We start from the raw sequence: 20,965 nt of genomic DNA, 5'->3' as shown, positions 1-20,965 counted from the left end.
GAATGTAAGGAATGAGTAGTGGAAGTTATTCAAGACTTAGGGAATATAGAAATTTCTTCAGAAGTTATAGCTAGTGCGTGGGATACAGTTATGAAGTAACATAAATTATTTAGAAGGGCTTTCAAAGGTTGAAGTATTGCAGAATAAGGGGAATCTCACTGAACAGGAAGAGGCACAACTACAGAGTGCTAAAAAGAAAATAAGAGAGTCTCTGGATGTGCATGAGTTTAGAAAAAGTGCTGTTAGTCAACTGTTTTTTGATAATAAATCCAGAGCACAAAAACTATTAGCAAAATGACTTGGGCAACATATAGTAGAAAGCTTTGTCACCAAACTTAAGGAGCCTATAACAAGAAAAGTAACCAGAGAGCCTCTGGAGGTATTAGATATACTTTGGGAATTTGTTGTGTAAAGCAGAGAAATGTGGAAGTCAAGAAAGAACACAAATGGAAATATTTATGGAAGACTTAAGTATGCCAAGGGTAGAGGTAGATTGGGCTCAACAATTTACAGCCAGGTTAGGAGGAGATGAGATAAAAACAGTGACTTATGATCAGTTTGCAGCAAAGTCTCCAGGAATAGATGGTGTTCCTGTGAAAGTTTGGAATCTAGGAGGTGACAAAGATCTGGAAGGTATTGTTTAACAGTAATTTAACAGGAGAAGCACGAACATCCTAGAAGAAAGCTGTGGTGGCTTTAATACCTAACTTTGGTACAGACGTACCAGACCCAGCTTCATATAGACCCATTTCAATTTTAAATCATGATTATAAAGTGCTTATGTGTGTAACAGCTAAAAGAGTAGCAAATGTGTTAACAAAATTGATAGATATGGATCAGTGTGGTTTTGTGGAGAGAAGGCAAACATTTGACATCATTATTAGAACAATGATGATCCAGAGGAAATCAGGATGTAAGAAAATACCACTGATGTTGGTGAGACTTGATGTAGCAAAAGTATTCAACAGAGAAAGATGGGATTTTATGAGTTGAGCAATGGAAGCATTGCATTCTTGGATACAATAATAAGGTTACGATTACTTAGGGAGATATATAATTGATAGGAGGCAAGAATTAAAGTGGAAGGGCTCCTGTCTTATAAGTTGTGTAAGACAGAGGAACCAGGCAGGAGTGTCCTCTTTCCCATTTATTTGCTTTATATTTAGCGCTATTGGCAAAGAAAATAAGCGACTCAGAAATTCAAGGATGTAATTGGCATGGCAGTCAAGAAAAGCTGGATTTATTTACACATGATATTATTTTCTACCTGATTAAAAATGGAAAATGCCATCTTAGTGTTATGGAATGTTCTGAGACAGTTTCAAGTCCATAACTGTAAATTACGTACCCACACATGAACTGGTTCAGCAATATCCATATTTATGGGGACACAATAAAATGAATGGATTAAAACGGATTTCTGTTATGCCAGCTAAGGATATGTGGGAAGAGACTAAACAAAAGATAATACAAACACTGAGAAACTGAAAGCTCTTATTTATGGATATGAACAGCAGGATCAAGCAGTGAAAATGCAAGTTCCATTAGTTTTATATAAAGGTCAGACATATTTTTTATCAACCAGAGGAGAAGTTGTGGACAACAATTAATAAAGAGTTGAAGAAATTTATCTGGGAGGTAAAAAGAGAAGATCAAGTCGAATTGGTTGTTCCTTGCAATAGAACAAGGTGGTTTAGGATTACCTGATTTGAAGGGATATTTTAGAGCCTCACAGTTAAGGCTTATATACACAACACGAGCAAAAAGCTATAATTCAAAGTTAAAGGGGATGATGATGAAATGGGAGGAAATTCAGGAAATATGGAAAGAGTGGGGTTTGGGATGCAGGTTCTTAAGGAGAATAACAAAAGCCATGCAAAATATTGTATTCATAAAGTGCAAAATACTGTATTCATAAAGTAACAGAAAGTGTTCTAAGAACTAAGCCAATATGAGAATGAAGAAAGGAGATTTCATCAGTAGGGATGACTGCAAATCTAGGCTTACAGAGAATATGTAACAGGGGCTGTAATTTGCTGGAGAACAAAGGAATCAAGGTTTTGGGAGCAAATAACTAGACAGAAAAAGATAATAGAGTGGGGAGGAGGTCAAGAAGACTTTTGGACTGCAGGCTATAGCCTTTCCTACCAGGAATTAATATTTGAGTATAGTCAAAGAGAAAGTGATAGGGAAATCCTAAGTAAAAGATCTGCTCTGGTGGAATTTGTTGTTGAATATAGAACAGAGGCTGCTGTTTAAAACAGATAATTAGTAGAGCATATAAAATATTGTATGATAACTATAGGAATCAATCAGAGGAAGTTAGAAAAGATTTGGAAAAGAAATCCGATAAGCAGTTTACAAGGGAACAATACAAGAGCATATGTATGCCTCCCACGTATGAAACAAAGTATTGAAGATTTGGGATTTTTGCTTGGAAGTCTTTGCATAAGTGTATTTATACCCCAAGCAGACTCCAAAGACTTTTTTCTCAAGTAGATGGCAAATGTTGGAGGTGTGATAGGGAAAAAGAGGTAACTGGGAGCATATGTTTTGGGAGTGTAATGAACTGACAGACTACAGTGTACTCTGTCAGAAATACTAGATGAACATATAGGTGTAACTAAGGGAATAATTCTTTTGAGCTGGGCTACAATATCTGAATTGCCTAGCCATAGTAAGGTCTTGTTAAGTTTAATTCTGGTGGCTGCCAAAAAATAGTTTCTTGAAAATGGAAATCATAGTCTAAACCAGCTGTATTTGAAGCATTGAGTATCGCAACAGAGATAAAAAACTGGAAGTGTGATCTTTAGAAAAGGGTAGGAGCAAATTTCATAGAAATAAATTGAAATTGTGGGAACAATAAATGCAGAAAGAATATTGTTCTGGAGGAGAAGTGAGGCTTAAGGGAAGGCAAGAATTGAGCAATTTGTGTAATCTTGGACTGATGATAATTGTACAAAAGTACATACATGATTTATGATGTATGTAACTGGGAAAAATATGTTTTTTTTTTTCTTTTATTTAAATGCATGTTTGCCTGTGTCTTAAACAATAATTTAATGACTGCATTAAAAAAAGGAAGGGGAAGTTCTTTCCTAAAGTCTTTCTCAAAATCAAGAAGGAGTAGCCCAAAGTCTTGAAGATGACTCCCTTTTGGCACAGGCATCATTGGTTCCCCCATCCCTTTCACCTGGCCAGGGCAATCATTACAAGTTTCCTCACAGGATGGACTTCCTCACAGAAACACAAGGGTTCTGTAATTCACAGAAACACAAGGGCTCTGTAATTCATCAGAATCACCACTCTTAGCTTAACAATCTGGATGATATAATTTTAATTCCATTCAAGCACTGATTTCCAAATGATATGCAGCAGGTTGTACAGGTCACTAGAAAGCCTTCTACAAGAAAGTGTTGTATTTTGAAATAGAAACAATTTTATATTTGATGTCAGAGGAAGAAGCAGGTCCCCATGTGAAATGAGTATTCCTGACATGCTTTCTTATTTTGCTGAACTGCTCAAATATGCTCTGGTGTTCTTTATCAAAGCACATTTGTCAGTCATCTCTACTTGCCTGCCTTTAGATCCACCAGTTTCTTCAAGTTTGAAAAGCATCCTACTCATTAGACCTCCAAGAGGAGTTGTCCGTCTTCCTTGGGATCTAAATTATGTCTTAGAAAAATTCAGCCTTGCTCCTTTTGGACCTGTTTTTTCCGTGTCTGTTAAGTTTTATGTATTGAGGACTATTTTGATTGTAACGCTGACTTTAGCAAAGATGGGTGTCAGAGTTGGAGGTATTAATGGCCTCTTCACTTTTTCTTATCTTCCACAAAGGGTAGGGTAAACCTAAGAACAAATACTTCCTTTTTATCTTTTGTGGTTAATGAGCTTTCCTGGAATCAGTCCATTAGCCTTCCTAGCTTTTCACCATGTCCTCAAAATAATGGAGAAAGACACTTTCACTCTTTGAACGTGCACAGTCTGCTCAGATTTTACTTTGATAAAACACGAGATCTTAAATCTGATCAGGTCTTTGAGTCCTTTCAGAGCAAAAAACTATGGCTCCCATTTTTTAAGCAAACAATTTCTAACTGGAATTGTTAAGACAGTTTCTTTCTTTCTGTATTCTTTTCATGGAAAACCTCACCTGGATTTCATAAGAAAGGCTGCCTCCTCTGATGCCTTCTTCAAAGGTCTAGATTCCGGATCTATCCCTGTAGAAGTTAGTAGGTCTTTTATCTACACATTTACCAAATATTAAAAGATTGATTCTACCTCTAGGGCTAGACTAGGTCTGCAAGATCTATCTTTCAGTGAAGTTTAGATCCTAACTCTGTATCTCTATCCCCTTCTTTCTATTTAGACAACTTTGGGAATTTCCCATCAGTAACATTGCAACAATGATCCAAGGAAGGACATAGTACAGTTGTTTAAGAATGTACCATAACAGTAGCTATCAGACTTATCAGTTTTGCAGTATTATATCCCACTCTCCTTCCCCTTGTGGTTTTATCCTCCTTTATTACTTGACCAGTTGCTTCCTGATCTTCACTTGACATGTTCATTTTCTAATAGTTGCTTCTGTTTCAGTACCATGGTCTGAAGCAAGGTAATTTGGAGGTAATTCATGCCCGCATATCCCCTATGTACCTCCTAGTACCTACAGGCTTAGGTCATATATCAGACATATGGCATAAGAGAAAGCTAGGCTTAGGTATGCTAGCAGGATGTAAGGCTATTGTCGCTGTCCTATCTAGGGCACAACAGAAGAGTCTTCATGGGTTCTATTCAAGCAGCTTTATTTTATACAAACACATCAATGTAGAAGATTACTGACTTAACTTAAGTAATTTATATACAAATTAAAAACTGCGATCTTGCATGCTCTCTCCCTAGCTGCTCTTTCAAAATGCACCAGGGATTACACGTGTCTAGAATTTATACCTGCACGTATAGCCTTGACGTGCTTCTTAAAGATACAGTGCACACATCACTTGCATTCTGATCTACATCCTCCCTCTTTGAGAAATAGATCACATTATGTTATAAGGATATTTGGCATGCAGAAATCATAGGTAATTCTTGGTCATTGATTATACAATGCTAAATACACAGATATATACAATCAGGTCCACATTGCTGCGTATTTCACACAAGGCTTAGATATTTGCCCATATCGTGTGACATAAAACTAGGAATGAGATTTAGCAACTGGAGCTGTCTCTGCAAAATGGTTGACCTGTGGAATGTTCGGATCATTTTCTGGAATGGAATCAGAATTTTGAGCACATTCTGGTATGAGAACAGTGTCTGATTCACTCTTAGATTTGGATTCTACATCACAGAAGCAGTGTTGTGATGGTGACGATGGTTCTGATACAGGAAGAAGAAGATGTCTATGGTACCTCCTATTTTCCACACCCTCAGAGTCTACCAGGCAAGATCTTGGCTCTGCACAGAAACCTGTAATCTGTCCTATTCAATCAAAACCTTTTGTTGTCTGGATTCGTATCGTCTCTCCTTCCCTCAGTGGACAAAATAATCTGCTTGATCTGTTGTAACTAGATATGTTCTTTGTGTTTCACTGTTGCAGTCATCATATTTGGGTTATTTGCCTGCAGGTAGACATCAGCCGGCCTGAATACCAGAGTCTTGGATTCCTGCATTGGATGCTGTCTCTTCTTCCATGATGTCAGGTCGTCAGGGGTGTAAAACATGCAGCCGATGCCATTACATCAGTCTTTCTTGCCGTGCGGTGCCCGAAGCAGAAGCAGTTCACAAGTACCGGTCGGCTGACTCCTGAAATTTTCGTTTTCGAGTTTCAGAACCAAAGTCTTCAAAAACGATAAGTACCCCGTTGGGGATCTTTTTTCTTGCTCCAACCGATGTCAGTAAAAGTTAACAATTGTCTTAACCTGTGGAAAGCAAATAACTCATAAAGATTTTCATTCATACTGTATCCCTTGCTTAGGCCCAGACCACGACGTCCCTCGCTGTCGGTTTTGTGCCTTGTTCAACCCCCGAACTATTCATCGTCAGGCTATCTTTGCAGCAACTTATTTTGGTACTCAGTATCAGTACTCCAAAATGGTTTTGTTAAGCCATCTGACTACCGAACGTCCGAAAAAAACGTAAAGATAAAGACAGAGACAGACCGCATAGGTCCAAAACTGCCGACGACACTTCCGTTAAGCTAGTCGTCAGTCCGCCGGTACTCAGTGAGGTGCTTTCGCAGCCCCTGATACCCACTACCTCGGATTCGCAGGCCTCTACTGAGACCCATTGAGTCCGGTATGCCGCAAGATGCTTCTTTGACTATGGGACCTGCAGATGTCTCTACCTTTGATGGGTCTGGTGCCGCTGTGCAGGCACCGGCTTCTGTGAGTGTATTCAGGCTTACAGACTTGCATTTTAAACCAACGCCATCTTCTTCATCCAGGCCTAAAACCTGATCCATGCCTAGAAACCGGACGTCCAGACCGCATGATCAGGCCCATATACCTAAAAAACAAATGCTTAGAATGGCTGAAGACCTTATTACATTAATTAGGGGAAGCCAGCCTTCCCCCTCTGAGAGACCTAGAACTGAATTTCCTACTGATTCTTCTGATTAGGAATCTGATATTTCTGTTCTTTCTGATGACCAGGATTTGCCCTTATCTACCTGTGAGAATTCTGATGCAGAGGATTCCATTCCCTCTGCTTCCCCTTCAGAAGATTTTTCTTAGACTTAAAGGAAGCTTACCTGCACATTCCAATAAGGGAATCTTGCAGGAAATGCCTACGCTTCAGGGAAGGCTCCATGCACTATCAGTTCTCTGCACTTCCCTTTGGCTTATCCCTAGGCCAGACCTAGCCCCAAATCAGTGGGTGGAGGCCCAACAACGGGTTCTCTCTCTTCTAAGTATCAGGGCTATTCAACCTGTCCCAGCAGAACAAAGGGGACAAGGGTTTTTTTCAAGACTTTTCCTGGTACCCAGAAAAGACAGCTCCTAGTGTCCTATCCTGGATCTCTCTATTCTAAATACCTTCCTGGTAATCCCAAAATTCAAAATGCTAACTATGCTAGGCAAAGATGCCTGGTTGGCAATGTTAGACTTAAAGGAAGCTTACCTGCACATTCCAATAAGGGAATCTTGCAGGAATTGCCTACGCTTCAGGGCAGGCTCCATGCATGTTCTCTGCACTTCCCTTTGGCTTATCTACTGCACTCAGGGTATTCATAAAGTGTCTAGTTCCAGCCATTGCATTTTGCACGCAGAGAAATATTCAAATATACCCATACTTGGACGATTGTCTGATTCAGGCAGAAAGCCAGGACTTACTATTAAAACATCTGGCATTCGTAAAGAAATATCTAACCTCACTGGGGTGCACCATAAATGAAAAGAAATCTCACCTAGTACCCTGCCAACAGATTGTATTCCTGTGAGCAAACTTGAACACAACTTCCCAGATGGCTTTCCTCACTCCAGAGAAACAAGTTTATTTGACAACCTACTTCAGACTTTTGGCCAGAAAGCCCCAGCTATCTGCAAGGAAAATTCTGCAAGCCCTGGAGTTCATGGCCTCTTGCATTCTAATTCCATATGCAAGACTGCATATGAGGAAACTACATTGGTATCTAAAAAGCCTATGGAGTCAACATTCTCAGGACCTGGAATCAATGATTCTTATCATTCCTTGTATAAAGACAGAGTTCCTTTGGTGGGCAGAGGCCTGCTACCACCACAAGGGGCACCCTTTCACTCTATCCCCTGCCGCCCAAACCCTAACAACAGATGCATCAGACTATGCATGGGGGGCTCACTTGGCAGGGCAGTGCATTCAGGGCAAATGGAACGTGAGACAGATGCACCTGCATATCAACCAAAAAAAATGTTAGCTGTACAGAATTCCCTGACAGCCTTCAAAGACCGCATCCTTCCAGGACAATTATTGGTAGACAGACAACACCACAGTTATGTGGTACATAAACAAGCAGGGGGAAACTCATTCGTACCCTCTCTGCAGACTAGACATGGCTCTGAGGAACACAGCCTTGAGCTACCAAGTGCACCTACAAGCTCAATTCCTGCCAGGCAAGCTAAATTCACTGGCAGATTACCTAAGCAGAAATCTCATGGACCAACACAAATGGAAACTGGAACCAAAAATATTCAACCTCTTGAGGAACAAATGGGGGACTCCAGAGGTAGACCTGTTTTGCCTCCCCTCAGAACTACCAATTGGACAAATTCAGCAGAAGGACTTCCCACAGTCAAGCTTTTATAGTAGATGCCCTGTCCTTTACCTGGGAAAGCCTCTGAGTTTATGCGTTTCCCCCTCTGCCTCTCCTCTCGAAGGTTCTGCTAAAAATCAAACAGGACAAGCCAAGGACAATACTGATTGTACCAGACTGGCCACGCCAGCACTGATACCCCCTCTTGCACAGTATGACACTGCTGTAACCATGACACCTGCCTCAGACCCCTTCCCTGCTGTCCCAGCAGGCGGGCCAGATTCTGCACCCTCAGCTTCAAACCCTGAACCTTGCAGCCTGACTAATTCCTTGAGCTCTCCAGTAGCATCTCTCAGTAAGCAGGTGCTAGATGTTATTTTGGAGGCAAGGAGGCCTGCTGAAAAGTGGAAAATATACTGTTCCTAGAGCCAGACTCAGGGGATGGGCACAACAGTGCCCAGCTTAACTCATAATGTTAAGTTGTCTCTCTCACCTTCATTCTTGCTGGTTGGGTTCAGAGTCGATCCTCGGCTCTGACTCGGCCATCTACTAAAGCTCGACAGCTATTTACTGGCTCGAGGCCTCCCCATATCCCACAATGCTTGGTGCTAGATACCCCAATCTCGTTTGCTGCTTCAGCTACGAGGTTGTGCTTTTACTGGCTCCTGTCGTATTAATCTTTTTTGTATTATTAGCTTAAATTTTACCTGTGTATTTCTCTTTTATATAGATAGTCTTTCCCTTTTAGTATAATTAGAGTGTGTATCCCCTAGTTTTTCCCACTCAGGAAACTCGTTTTTTGTTAGAGAGTTTCTACCCCTCCCCCCTTGTTTCTTCTCTTTAGTGGCTCTTAACTCAGTCGTCAACTCCTCCATGCGGCTCATTTCTTATGCAGCCGATGGGGCGAGTAGGGCTGCAGGTACAGGCATGGCTTTGAGAAGACATGCCTGGATGTGGTTATGTAACTTTGCTGACCCCTGTAAGGCGTCCTTCACCAATACTCCCTTCGATGGTTCGGCTCTGTTTGGACCACAGGTGAAGGATACCCTTACCAGGTGTGAGCAGGAAGGCAAGACTCTCTCTGCCATGGGAGTCCATTTTTCTACTTCCTCTAGACCATACCCTAAAGGTCAGAAGAGTGGGAAAATGTGGTTTTGGAAACCCCAGGGAGTCGTGCCTGACACATGTGGCGAGTTTCCCTCCAGGGGCAGGGGAGGGAACAATAATAGATGCTGCCCAATGGGCAGAGGGGGTCCGCAAAATCAGGGTAGCAGAGAATCTTTCTCTGACAAACCCTTTCAGCACCCCTGAGGGGCTGCCCAACTGTCCACCTTCGGAGGCAGTCAGGGAAAGATTGTCACTGTACCCAGAAGCCTGGCAACTCCTCACACAAGACAAATGGATACAGTCTATCATATCCATGGGTTACAAAATCCCCTTTGTCCACACCCCTGTACAAACAACCAAGTCCCTTCCAGATGTTCCACCCGGTCTAAGGGAACAAGTAGTGCCAAAAATTTCAAAACTGCTAGAAAAACGGGCCATCCAGCCAGTCCTAGCAGACCAACAAGGATCCGGAATTTACTCCAAGTTCTTTTTGGTGCCAAAAAAGACAGGGGACTGGAGACCCATTTTGGATCTCAGCAGGTTAAACAAGTCTGTTCAAAGAACAAAGTTCTGGATGGTCACGCTTCAGTCCATTCTACCCTTTTTGGATCAGGACAATTGAATGTGCTCCATAGACCTTCAGGATGCATACTACCATATCAAAATGGACAGGCGCTCCAGAAGGTTTATCCGCTTCCGGCTGGGAGTCCGTCACTATCACTTCAGAGCCCTGCCCTTTGGTCTCACCACAGCCTGCAGGGTGTTCACCAAATGCATGGCAGTGGTTATGGCTCACCTGAGACGGCGAGGATTCCAGATGTTTCCATATCTAGACGACTGGCTCCTTATTGCTTCCACCAGGCATCAGCTACTGGGAGCCAGGGATTATACCATCCAAACTTGCTCCGAGCTAGGTATCTCAATAAATTTCGAAAAGTCTGCATTGTCGCCTTGTCATTCTATAACCTTTATAGGCGCAAGATTAAATACAAAACATCTGTCTGCAAGACTTCCTCTAGACAGAGTGTCAGACATTCGCCGACATGTGCAGGTCTTACTACAGTGCAAGAGGATTCAGGCCAGATTTGTTCTAAAAACTTTGGGTCTCTTGGCAGCAGCAATCATACTAGTTCCCCGGCGCATTTTCACATGTGGATTCTTCAGTGGATGCTTTTTACCCAATGGTTTTTTCAACAACTTCCGATGTCTCAAAAGATAATAATCACTCAATCATGCAAAGACCACCTGGCTTGGTGGATGTTCTCCCCTCTAGTACTCCAGGGCAGACCATTTGTTCTTCCTCCTCCTGTTGCCACGGTGACCACGGATGCCTCCCTGATCGGGTGGGGGGGCATTTTCAGGGCAGGACTGTCCAAGGCACTTGGCAACCTCTAGAGTACCACCTGCACATAAACGCCTTGGAGATGAGAGCGGTGCTTTTAGCGTTGCAAGCTCTTCAGGACTCTCTACCCACCGGGACTATTGAGATTCAGACATACAATATGTCTGTAGTGTGGTACATTAACAAGCAGGGCGGAACCAAGTCCTATCCCTTATGTCGAGAAGCACTCAGACTCTGGCAGTGGGCGATCTCCTCTCAACGGTTTCTGATGGCAACGCACATCTCCGGGAAGTCCAATGTCATAGCGGACAGGCTAAGCAGAGCTATTCTCATGCCTCACAAGTGGTCTCTCAATCAGTCAGTAGCGGACAAAATCTTCTGCAGATGGGGTCAACCTTGCTGCGACCTTTTCGCAACTCCTCTCAACAGCAAGAGCGACAATTTCTTCACTATCTTCCCCCTTCCCGGACACTCCCCCAGAGACGCTCTAGTTCACGATTGGCCCCGGGGTCTTCTGTATGCATTCCCACCTTTTCCCCTAATTCCCAAACTAATTCAGAAGGCTACCGCATTTGGATCCAGGATGATCCTCATTGACCCTTACTGGCCTCGACAAATTTGTTTCCCATTCCTGCATCGTAACCTGCTGGAGCAGCCTTGGAATCTGGACCCAGTGCCAGACCTCTTGGTCCATCAGTCGGGTGGGCTGCACCAATCCCTTCAGTCTCTCAACCTCACAGCTTGGTTGCTCCACTTCCAACCTTAGCTAGGCTTCCACATATTTCTCAGCCGGTGCGTGAAATCATCCTTTCTTCGCACAAATCTACCACCAGGAAGACTTATGCTAGTAAGTGGAAACGTTTCTCTTTCTGGGCAGAGGCTAGGAATATAGACCCCTTTACAGCCTCTGTCCATCACATTCTAGATTTTTTAGCAGAACTCTTTCAAGCTGGTTCCTCGTCTGCCACCATTAGGGTCCAATTAGCTGCTATCGCAAATTTCCACGCTGGCCTGTCAGAAACCAGCATCATGTCCCACAAACTTTGCAAGGCATTTCTTAAAGGAACTATTTTGCTTAGGCCCCCGGTCAGAGATCCCCCGCCTCCGTTGGACTTAAATTTGATATTAGCTTCCTTGATTCTCCCCCCTTTTGAACCTGCGGCTTCCTGTTCCTTAAAATTGCTCTCCTGGAAGGCTCTCTTTTTAGTAGCCATCACCTCGGCTACGAGGGTTTCAGAACTTCAAGCCCTCTGTATTCATCCTCCTTAACTTGTGTTTCATAAGGATAGAGTTTCACTCAGGACTAATCCTTCCTTTCTGCCCAAGATACCTTCCGAAACAAACTTGAGTCAGGCTATTGATCTACCTGTCTTTTTTCCTAACTATTTGAACAAAGCTGAACAAAAGTTACACCAATTGGACCTTCATAGGCAATTACGTTTTTATTTGGGTAGGACTAACCAAACAAGAAAATCAGACCAACTCTTCCTGTCCTATGTGAGGGCAAACAGGGCCTGCCAGTTTCTAAAGTAACCTTATCCAGGTGGTTGTCCTCTGTTATTACTTTGATTTATCAGCTGAGACATAAAGGACTCCCTACTAAACCTAAAGGTCATTCCACCAGAGCATTAGCTACTTCGGTAGCTTTTCAAGCAAGACTACCAATGGAATCTATTTGTGCTGCAGCCACATGGGCCACTCCTCATACTTTCATTTCACATTATAAGTTGGATATGGCTTCTAGGAGTAGAGCTGATTTTGGTTCCACTGTGCTCAAGAGTCTGTTCCAATGAGCCACCCAGGACTACAGTGCTAGGGACGCTGTCCCAACCAGCAAGAATGAAGGCGAGAGAGACAACTTAACATTAAGAAGTTATGTACCTACCATAACGTTCCATGTTAGTTGTCTTCTTCTCGCCTTCTTTCTTGCATCCCACCCTCCATCCCCCTAGCCTGGACAGACCGAGAAAAGTCCCTTTTTGAGGCCTTCTTCCTCTGGCTGAGTCTTATCTGAGTTATGTCCTCCTCTGTTTTAGTACTGTAGGGAAACCTTGTAGTTTGGACAGGTGTCCTTGAAATTTTCTATAATGCTAGCTCTGCCAAACGAGATCTGGATATCTAGCTCCAAGCATTGTGGGATATGGGGAGGCCTCGAGCCAGTAAATAGCTCTCGAGCTTTAGTAGATGGCCGAGTTGGAGCTGAGGATCAGCTCCGAACCCAACCAGCAAGAAAGAAGGCGAGAAGAAGACCACTAACATGGAACATTATGGTAGGTACATAACTTCTTATTCTTCAGTACTTAACAGAAATGCTCCACAATGGCCTAAACTTCTCATTAATTAAAATTCATGCCTCTGCCATTTCAGCACATTATAATACTGAGACACCCCTCTTCTCTCACCCCCTGCTAAAGCAGTTCCTTAGGGGGGCCAAAAACTTAAGCCTGGGACCTTAACTTTGTATTGGAAAAACTCACTCTCTCTCCCTTTGAGCCAGCTGCATTCCTTTCTTAGAAAACAGCCTTCCTTCTAGCCATCACTTCAGCAAGAAGAGTGTCTGAATTACAGGCCGTCATGGCAGTGGAACCCTTCATTATCTTCCATGCAGACAGGGTTTCCCTCAGGACCAATCCTTCCTTTATGCCCAAGGTGGTGTCTACTGTGGCCCTAAATCAGTCCATTCATTTGCCTACCTTTTTCCCTAATCCACAAAACAAAGGAGAACAAATACTGCACTCTTTGGACGTGCACAGACAACTTAGATTTTATTTGGACAGGACCAAGCCTCTTAGAAAATCTGAACAGCTGCTAGTTGGCTTTACTGCAGGGGCAGAGGGGAAGGCCATTTCAAAGCAAACCATTTCTAAATGGATAGCCCATTGCATTCATTTCTGCTACAAGCATCATGGAAAACCTACCCCACAAGGGGATAAGATCACATTCCACCAGGGCTGCATCTACCTCTGCAGCCTTTCTCGGAGGAGTCCCTACCAGCGACATCCTAGAAGCTGCTACCTGGAACTCTGTACATACCTTCACCAAGCATTACCACATGCCTATTTTTTCTAAATCCAGAGCTGGTTTTGCTACTGCAGTCTTGCAGGGCTTAATAGCTGGCCCTAATGGTCTCTAACTTCCTCCTCCCTTCCTTAGCTTTGGGAATCAACCCAAATGTGATGACTGCAACAGTGAAACACGAAAAACATAGTACAGTTGTGTACACTTACCTTAAATGTAGATGTTCGAGTGTATTCACTGTTGCAGTCCTGGTTACCCTCCCTCCAGCCCCCTGACTTCTCTTGGCTCTGCCTTTTCTTCTTGTTTAGTGTATTTAAGTTTTCTGGTATATTTGCTTTTTGATGGAGGTGTACCATAACATACAATTGCTTCCCATTATGGGGGCACCTGACATCTGGGGCAAGAAAAACTCATGTAATGGCATCTGCTGTATGTTTTATACCACTGACGACCTGATGTCATGGAAGAAGAGACAGCATCTGACGTAGGAATCCAAGACTCTGATATTCAGGCCAGATGAGGGTTATCTTTCAGGCAGATAACCCAAATTTGATGACTGCAACAGTGAATACACTCGAACATCTACATTTATGGTACGTGCACACAACTGTACTTTCTGGATGTTGCACTTCTTCAACAATTGAGCTTTGATGGTTTTATTGTTCTTAGGTGCAGGCTTCAATAAACTAGAAGTAATAGGTAGTGTAGTTCTAGTTTGCTTGGAAAGTAATCTTTGAGCAGGTGAGCCAAGAATATCATTACGGGGTATGTTTCTGAGATTAATCAAATTCAAGAACATATTGGTATTGTAATGCTTTAACCTGTCAAGTAACTGCTTTGCACTTTGCCCTTTGCCCTTTGCCCTGCACATTAAGCTAGACCACTGGACTGAGGATATTCAGGACTACTAGTGACATGTACATAGTCCCATTCTTTTGCAAATTTCTGAAACAACAGGCTAGTAAATAGAGTACCATTGCCAGAAAAACGTTTGTATGGACTACCGTAAACTGGAAATGATGTTTCAACTTAGTAATAACAGCAGTGGATGTTAGGTGAGATAGTAGATCAATCTCAATCCAATTCGAATAAGAGTCTACCAAAACCAAGTAGCATTGATTGTTCCACTCAAAGATATCATTGGCTACAGTAGACCAAGGTAGTTCAGGAACTGGACTTAGCTAAAGTGGTTCTCTTTGCAAATGCAGTCTAGTAGTATTGCATATTGAACATGAAGAAAGTACTCTATCAATGTCTTTTGGTAATTAAGGCCAAAATACTAATTCTGTTGCTCTTCTCTTATTTGGATGTGGATCCTGGGTGATCACAATACAAAATCTGGATCTATTCTTGTTGTAAGGAAGCAGTAACAGTAATTTTAGGACCTTTGAAAATAATGCCATCTTCCATCAACAATTCATCTCTGTAAGGAAAATAGGTTTTCACTTTGGGTGGTACACTGGATTGCTTTGACTGCCATCCAACATTAATGTAGTGATTGAGCTTCTGGAAAATTGGATCATTCTGAGTGTGATCTCTTAACTCATCGTCTAGTGGTGGAAAAATTACACACTGACATCACATCAAAGTCAAAATTCCCTGTATCAAGCAGTTCTCTAGTATTTCTGGATGATCTGGATAAGGTATCAGCTAGATAAAGCGATTTCCCTTTTGTGTAGATCATTTTGAAATTGTACCTTTGCAATTTGAGCATCATTCTATGTAATCTCGCTGGAGCAGAATGCATAGGCTTCCCCAGAATAGTAACTAGAGGTTGATGATCAGTTTCAATCTGAATAGCTCGACCATAAATATAATCATGAAACTTGGAACATGCAAATACTACTGCCAAAAGCTGCTTCTCAATCTGAACATACTGGATCTTAGTTTGGGGTAGTGTTCTAGATCCATAAGCTATTGGTCTGCCCTCTTGAAGTATAACTGCGCCAAGACCAAATTTTGAAGCATCACAAGAAAGAGTAACTGGTTTGTTCACATCATAGTATCTTAACTTAGGTGATGTGGCAATTTTCAGCTTGAGGTCTTTAAATGACTTCTAGTGTTGTTCCAGCCATGACCATGCAACATTTTTGCATGTTAGCTCTCTTAAAGGTGCTATCAACTCACTGAAGTCTGGTATAAACTTGCCTAAATAGTTGACTATGCCTAAGAAATGCTGTAGAGCTTGTACATCATCTGGTACTGACATCTCTAGAAGAGCTGTTTGCTTGGTCAGGTCCGGTCTCAAGCCTGGCTTGTAAACAAATGGCCTCCATAGGTAACTTCTGGAAGTCTGAATTTACACTTTAGAGGGTTTAGCTTCAAGTTTACTTCAAGTACTTTGTTTGGAACTTTCTTGAGGTTTCTTTTATGCTCTGTTCACTATTGCCTCCATCCAATAAATCATCTACTGTTATGGCACACCAAAAATAATTTGCTCCATTGCACGCTGGAAGACTTCACTTGCAGAATTTATTCCAAATGGCATCCTTAGGAATCTGTATCTGCCAAACGGAGTACCAAAAATAGTTAGAAATGAGGATTTACGATCAAGCATCACTTGCCAAAATGAACTCTTTCCATCCAAGACAGAAAATACAGTAGCATTCGGGATTACAGCTGCAACTGCTTCGACTGTGTGCATTGGATGATATGGTTCCTTTAATGCTTTGTTCAGATCTCTTGGGTCAGGACATATTCTGATTTAATCTGAGCTTTTTTTGTGAGCAGCTACCATGGATGACACCCACTCAGTTGGTATTGTGACTGGACAAATCACACCTTGCTACACCATTTTATCCAGCTGAGCTTTACTTTATCCTTCATAGCTATTGGAACTCTTCTGGCTGGTCTGACTACTGGACTGACCTCTGGGTCTAACTTCATGGAATCCACAACTGAAAGTTTGCCTAACTTGTCAACGAAAACGGCTTTAGAAAAACTGGAACTCAGAAATGCACTTATGTGATGGACTTCTTTAGCAAAAGAAAGCAGATTCATTCTTAAACTATCTTTGAGACCCAATAAAGATTGCACTGGTCTTCGGATTATGGAGAATAACAAGTTATAACATTTCACAGCCAAATAACATGAAAGCATCACTGAACCTTCGGTATGAATTTCTTCATTTCCACAAGCAACAAGGCTCGCACTACTGGCCACATTGAGTTGTTCATTAGTTCTCACTTTAGCAAATGTGTCTGCTGATATAACAATTCACTTTGAACCAGTGTCTTCTTTGAGCTCTGTGGATTTTGCATTAATCCGGACAGCACAAAACACTTCACTTCTTGTCAATAAATTCACTGCATCAACTCTTTCACCAAGCACTGATACACCATCTATATAGAAACCTGACTGCTTGGGCTCTACTTGATTGACTTGCTTTTTTGTGCGACCTTTCTTTACAATTGTGTGAGGTTTACTTGAGTTGCAAAACGTTTGGAAATTTTTCCATTTTTTTACACGTATGTCATTGCTGACCAAATGCTAAGCATTTCTCTCTTTTAGAATAATTTGCACCACAATTGTGACTTAACAATAAAGCTAGATTTGGATTTTGCTGATTTATGCTTGAACTGCACCGAGCTTAAACACACTCCTTTCTTAAAACTTTCTGAAAAGCCATGTGCCTTTTCTGGAAACCCTGTAGTTGCCACATGCTTGGGCCTGCTTCTGTTTGCCAAGTGTTGTATGCTGTTTACATTTGCTGTGGAGCCAACTGAAACCATGCTCTTGTCACTCGAAAACATACTGGTGTGTTTTTCTGTCACTTCATGGATTTGACAAATCTCTATGGCTTTGCTCAACATTAAATCACTGTCATGAAGTAAAATCTTTCTCATAGCAGCACTATTAATAGCACACACAAGCCTGTCCTTTATCCGCTCGTCTTTTAAGTCACCAGAACTACACATTTTAGCTCTGTTTCTTAAGTCAGTTATATAAGCTGAAAAAGGGACGTTATGTTCAATGATTGGCCTAATAAGGGGCGAGTAAAGGGGGAAATGACATCCCTAGATTTAAACGCATCTGCTTTGTTTTGTACTTTCTTACAGCAATAGACACTTGTTAGTCAAAAGTTAGGTCATTGCCCACACACATTCTGAAATCCTGAACAACTGGGTCAGCTCTTAGGGACTTTTTATCAATGTGGTAGTTCCCTGTGGTAGATGAGTTCACAAAGGATACAGTAATGAAATGAAATGAAATGCCAAAAAATGCATGATTTTAGCACCAGTTATCTATTCAGGGCCAACCTTCCTGTATGATGGCTAAGTCATTTGAGGATTCATTGACTGCTTCTTGCTTGCAGTTATCTGCAAACTTACTCAGCCAGAATCTTTTGGTATTGGCTTTTACTTCAGAAAAGTAGATGTTAAACAGGAGAGATCCCAGCACAGAACCCTAGGAGACTCCACTGGTGACTGGCCTCTTTGTGGAGGTAACTACCTCTATTTTGATTTCCTGCATTCTGTTTGGTAATCCATCTGGTGACATAGGGGTATATTCACACTTAATTTAGCTTTTCTACTATGCATGAGTGGGGGATTGGATCAAAAGCTTTGGCCATGTTTAGATATGAAGTGTGTACAGTTTTATCTTCATGCATTGTTTTGGTGACCTTTTCAGAAAGGTCCACCAGGTTGAGTAAGCATGACCTGATGTTCTTCGTGTTTCACTGTTGCAGTCATCACATTCGGGTTATCTGCTTGCAGTGGCCCTCAATAGGCCTGATTATCAAAGTCTTGGGTCCTGTGTCAGTTGCTGTCTCATTTTCCATGACATCAGGTAGTCAGGGGTGTAAAGCATGCAGCCGACACCATTACATCAGTCTTTCTTGCTGTGCGGTGCCCGAAGCAGAAGCAGTTCGCAAGTGCCGGTCGGCCGACTCCTGAAATTTTCATTTTCGAGTTTCAGATCCGAAGTCTTCAACTAAGCTAGGTACCCCATTGGGGATCCATTTTCTTGCTCTAAACCGATGTCAGTAAAAGTTAACAATTGTATTTCATGTGGAAAGCAAATACCTCATAAAGATTTTCATCCGTAATGCATTCCTTGCTTAGGCCCAGACCACGACGTACATCACTGTCGGTTTTGTGCCTTATTCAAACCTCGTACTATTTGTCGTCGGTTCATTTATGCATCTAAATATTTTGGTACTCAGTTCAATTATCCAGAAATGGCTTCGATAAGCCACCCGACTACCGACATTCCGAAAACACGCAAAGATAAAGACAGAGACAGACTGCATAGGCCCAAAGCTGCCAACTACGCTTCTCTTAAGCTAGTCACCAGTTCGCCGGTACTCAGTGAGGCACTTTTGCAGCCACTGATACCCACTACGTCAGATTCAAAGGCCTCTACTGATACCCATTCGGAGTCCGGTATGCCATGAGATGCTTCTTCAACTGTGGAAACTGCAGATGTCTCTACCATGGATGGGTCCGGAGCCGCTGTGCAGGCACCGACTTCTGAGGGTGTATTCAGGCCTACTGACTTGCATATTATACTGACGCCATCTTCTTCAAGGCCTAAAACTCGATTCATGCCTAGAAAACCGATGCCCAGACTGCATGGTCAGGCCCCTATGTCCAAAAAACAAATGATAAGAATGGCTAAAGACCTTATTACTCTAATCAGGGGAAGCCACCCTTCCCCCTTTAAGAGACCTAGGACTGATTTTCCTACTAATTCTTCTGATCAGGATTCTGAATTTTCTGTTTTCTCTGATGACCAGGATTTGCCCTTATCTACCTATGAGGATTCTGATGTAGAGGACTCCATTCCCCTCCAGAGGATTTCTCTTTTGGTGAAACCTTGCATACTCTTAGGGAACATTTTCACCGAGAAAGCCAGGATTACTCTGACTCCAAAAAGAGGATTAGGGAATTCTTACTCCTGCCTCAACACAGGCCTTTATCTATCCCTCCTGTACTGGACATTGTCGATGATGCCTTCTCGGAATCTAGCCTGGCCCCTGACTCTTTACCTCCTGCTCTCAGGAAACCTGATAGGTATTACAGGGTACCTGACTCTCACAAGTTCCTCTTTAAAAATCCTACTGCGGATCATGAGACCATTTCACAGGGACTCAAGGGCATTAAAGCTACTACTGCTAAAAATCCTACCCCCTCTGATAGAGATTCCAGGGTGCTGGATAGATGGGGTAAGAAGGTATACACTTCTGCAACCTTGGCCATTAGGGCCATAAACTGCCAGTTTCATATGTTAAAATATCAGCAGCATATTATTGGATTGCTTAAACAGAAAATTATGTTTATTCCTCAATCTGCTGAAAATAAAGATTTACAGGATTTAATGCATTCTGCTGAACAAGTTGGAAAACATACTTTGCAATGTGGTTTTGATTCATTAGAGTCATCTTGCAGGGCTGCTGTCACTGGGTCTGTACTTAAAAGGCATGCTTGGTTTAAGGAGCAATATTTGCCAGATCATGTTAAAGCTAAATTACTGGATGCTGCCTTTAACCAAGACTGTCTGTTTGGCAACAAACAGAAGAAGTACTTAAAAAGATGGAGGAAAAAGCTAAATCTATGCAAACTGTTAAAGATTTCCTGAAAGTACAGCCTCCCAGATTTAGTAGGCATTGGCCTCTAAGAATTGGTCCTTTCCTGCCTCTTCCAGGCCTTCTCAGTCCAAACCCAGAACCAGCAGAACACCCAGGCTTCAGTCCCGAGGTTCTCACAGGCCTAACCATTGGGGGGGCTCCCATTTCCAAAGCAGGGAGTAGTAAGACTCCACCCTAAGGTAAACTGTCTCAATGACTTAACTTTAAACCTTCCAAGCCCTGCTCAACTGACTGTTCCTTTCGGGGGAAAGATTGCCCTGCATGCAAAAAACTGGGAGCTCATTACCCAGGACAAATGGGTTTTAAATATAGTTTCCCAAGGATATAGATTCCACTTCCACTCCTTGCCAACCCCAAACAGTTGGCCAGACCTAACCCCAAATCAGTGGGCAGAGGCTCAAAAGCAAGTTCTCTCTCTCTTAAGCATCAGGGCTATTCAACCTGTCCCAGAAGAAGAATGGGGACAAGGTTTCTACTCAAGACTTTTCCTAGTACCCAGAAAAGACAATTCCTGGCATCCTATCCTGGGCCTGTCTATCCTAAACACAGTTTTGGTAATCCGAAAATTCAAGATGCTAACTCTTCATCATCTGCTTCCCATGCTAGGCAAAGATGCCTGGTTGGCAGCATTGGATTTAAAGGAAGCCTACCTGCACATTCCAATAAGGGAATCTTGCAGGAG

The 20,965-nt window shown here is 42.3% G+C and overlaps 1 protein-coding gene across 1 annotated transcript in view; it reads left to right on the top strand.

Moving 5' to 3' along the window:
* Positions 1-20,965, top strand: part of LOC122806051 (P-selectin-like) — a 564,812-nt gene that overhangs the window by 220,280 nt on the left and 323,567 nt on the right. The gene's annotated exons all lie outside the window — the stretch shown is intronic.

The sequence above is a fragment of the Protopterus annectens genome, chromosome 7.part0 (assembly GCF_019279795.1).
Source record: "Protopterus annectens isolate FY-2018-M chromosome 7.part0, PAN1.0, whole genome shotgun sequence".
NCBI classification, from domain to species: Eukaryota; Metazoa; Chordata; order Ceratodontiformes; family Protopteridae; genus Protopterus; species Protopterus annectens.
The sequence above is the reverse complement of the archived record's forward strand: the minus strand, read 5'-3'. Positions and strand labels throughout refer to the sequence as shown.